This window comes from Mesocricetus auratus, unplaced genomic scaffold (genome assembly GCF_017639785.1).
Source record: "Mesocricetus auratus isolate SY011 unplaced genomic scaffold, BCM_Maur_2.0 Super-Scaffold_100055, whole genome shotgun sequence".
In the NCBI taxonomy this organism is placed as follows: Eukaryota; Metazoa; Chordata; class Mammalia; order Rodentia; family Cricetidae; genus Mesocricetus; species Mesocricetus auratus.
This window is the reverse complement of record NW_024429232.1, coordinates 442,700-445,819: the sequence shown is the minus strand read 5'-3', so window position 1 is coordinate 445,819 and position 3,120 is coordinate 442,700.

The following is a 3,120-nucleotide window of genomic DNA, read 5'->3' as shown; positions in this document are numbered from 1 at the left end:
GCTTGTCCAGCATCTCCATGAGTAATCCTTCATGTGGAACACACTTCACCATCTCACCCAAAGCAATGACAAAATTATATGACTTCAGTTCCCTATTGAAAATGCCTTATCAATTTCACTTCCCAGGGAACTGATCATTTACTGTAGATTATAAGAGCTCTAATCTCAGGGGCAAAGAGGCTTAAGCACCTGGCTTTGTTTGTCTAGGCACAAATAGTTACTTCATAGAGCAGTGAAAAATCTTATGGGAGGAGACAAATGGATTCTAAGCAAAACTGTCACCTTTGTTAACAATTTTCATTGCTGTCACGGTGCAAAACTGTAGGAAAAAGCAAGCTGTCATCATAAAGCAGTGGGGTAATATGTTTCTGAAGAGTTGTTTGTTTGTTTGTTTATGTTTTTAAGCTATCATAGTGCTGGAGAGATGACTCAGTGGTTAATAGCACTTACTGCTGTTGCAGAGGACCCAGGTTTGGTAGCTGGGTAGCTCACAACCACCTGTACCCCAGTGGATCCAATGCTCTTATCTAGCACTTCGGGCTCTATGTAACACACACACACACACACACACACACACACACACACACACACATATATATATATATATATAATAAAAAGTCTTAAAGCCCTGTGTACAGTATCCATTGTTCAGTAGCAGAGTGACCATTTTTTAAGCCCTAGTAGGAAGTTCACCAGGGACCCCAGGGAGGTGAGTGAGAAGGATGCGTAATTAGCTTTTCTCCCAAGGGTAATTATACAGTGGCCTGGATGAACCTGGCTAAGCTCTATTAATTAGGCTGTCACAAATATCACCTTTGACATTTATCTATTGATGGCTTTAGTGTGTATCTGAGGGGATGAATGGGGCAATATGTTTATTTATGGAAGTCAGAAGGCAACTTGAAGGAGTCAGTTCTCTTCTGCCATGTGGGTTTTGTGGATAACTTAGACTGTGTGTTCACACATGTGCTTATTACTTCATGTGTAGTTTGTCTTTTTCTTCAATAAGATTTCCAGACTCCGAAGAATAGGAGTTGCTCACCACCCACTTGGTTTGGAGCCCCTGTATGAGTTTCTGTTGGCAAGTTGGGTTATGCCTCCTTCCTCAGTGGTGAAGTCACTAAACATTTCATGCCATTCCCATCAGTTCATCTTGTTTTAATTCCCAGTACTGTTTTTTGTGTTTTTGTTTTTGTTTTAAATCTCTCTTCATCACCACTTACCATTCTTCATTCAATTTGGACAATCCTGCTTTAGTTGACTCATTACATTTGGAATTCCTCACTCTCAAAACATCTTTACCTAGCCAGGTATGGTGGTGCATGCTTTTAATCCAGCACTCGGGTGGCCGAGGCAGTCAGATCTCTGAGTTCCAGGCCAGCCTATTCTACAAAGTGAGTTCCAGCACACAAGGCAGTTAGTTGCACAAAGAAACTGTCAAAATATTTACTTTTTTGTCATGGAATTTTCTAATATAAGCAGAAAGTTGTGCTAAGGAACAAGATGCCTACATCCAGCCTCAGTGATCACTGCTATTCATCTCAGTGTTTCTCCAGCACACATTCAAATCCATTGCATTTCAAACGTTGGACTTCATGGTAGACTCAGAATCTCTTCCTATTCTTCTTTTTGAGTGTGTGGCAGCCTGTGTTGGGAGCTCTTTGTTGTGGGAAGAATCACTGCTTATCCCCACAGGAACTTCCCACCCTTGCCTTCCCAATGTGGATACACACAGACTCTAGTGTAGGGACTGAAACAGACAGGATGAAAGGAGTCTGCTCATGGCAGGTTCATAAGTGAAGCTGGTGTGGACTCTCTTCTGCTTGTCACTGTCTGGATGATCCTTCAGGGACAGATGCTAAATGTAAGTATTTTCATTTTTTCTCAAACATAACCATAAATTAAATGATTTAAAACAAATCAGATGTAGTATTACAAAGTTAGGTGCTAACAGGCCTTTTATCTTTCTTGAAGAGCCAAGGGTGGCCCTATGCATCTTTTCCATGTTTAAAATGCACCCATATTCCTTTTCTCACCTTGCAAGTCATCAGGGTAGCTGTTCTGACCCTTGATTTTAGTGTCTGCCTCGATCTCACTATCACCCTTCCACTTCTCTCTGATTGCATAAAGATCTCTGTGACTCTACTGATTATTAAGACAATCTCGGACACTCTTTTCACCTCAAGATTCTCATTCACATTTAATAGCCCACTGTCTTACAGGTTCTAGGGTTAGACACTAGTACCACAGGTGAAACATCATTCTACCTATCATACCAAGCACTTTCTGTAGGACACAACTCTCTCTGGGTGTACCTCCCTTCCACACAGCCCTCTGTGCATAACAAGACTCGGTCTTTATGATCTCTTTGCTGATATGGGTCACTCAATATTCCTGGGATAGAGCCTAGTAATATCCATCACTTCATAACTTCCCTTCATTCATTTTCCCACCTTAAACGGCACTGCCTGAGATTCATACAACATCTTCATTTTACCTAAGTACTGATTTCTAAGAAGTTAGGAGTCCCAATGGACCATCTACTTTAAGATTGATCTCAGGACCCTTTCTACCTTTATCAAATCACAGCACTCAAACCTGAAGAAATTACCTTATGTCTGTTTCCTTGGTCATGGTCTCTCTACCCAGAGTCTATCCTTGAACTTGCCCAGTTTGCAAGAAAGTTTCCTTTAAAAAAAAAATCTATTTCTCACCTCTTTCCCTGACACCCAGAATGGTGAAGACATTTGCATGAGTTCTGTATCTGTTTGTTGTTGTGGTCTTGGTGCTTACCCTTCATCCCTCCATTAGAAGGTGGGGCCCCCAGGAGACATCTTTTGTAGCAATGTAACCAGGCACTGGGTAAATTCATAAAGACTAGCAACACATTTCTTACTATTATGAAGCCTTAGAAGTTCAACATCAAGGTCTGGAAGGCTTTGTGTCTGCTGGATTTGCTTATGTCTAAGCTGGCTCCTGGTGCAATTGAACCTTGGAGGGAGGAAAAACTGGGCTCTTGTGTGGTAGAAGGCAGAAGAGAAGTGAGGGAGAGAGAGGGTCAAAATTCCTCTGCCAACTTCTCTTATATACTTCAGCCTTGTATTTCTGAGCAGAGTCTTC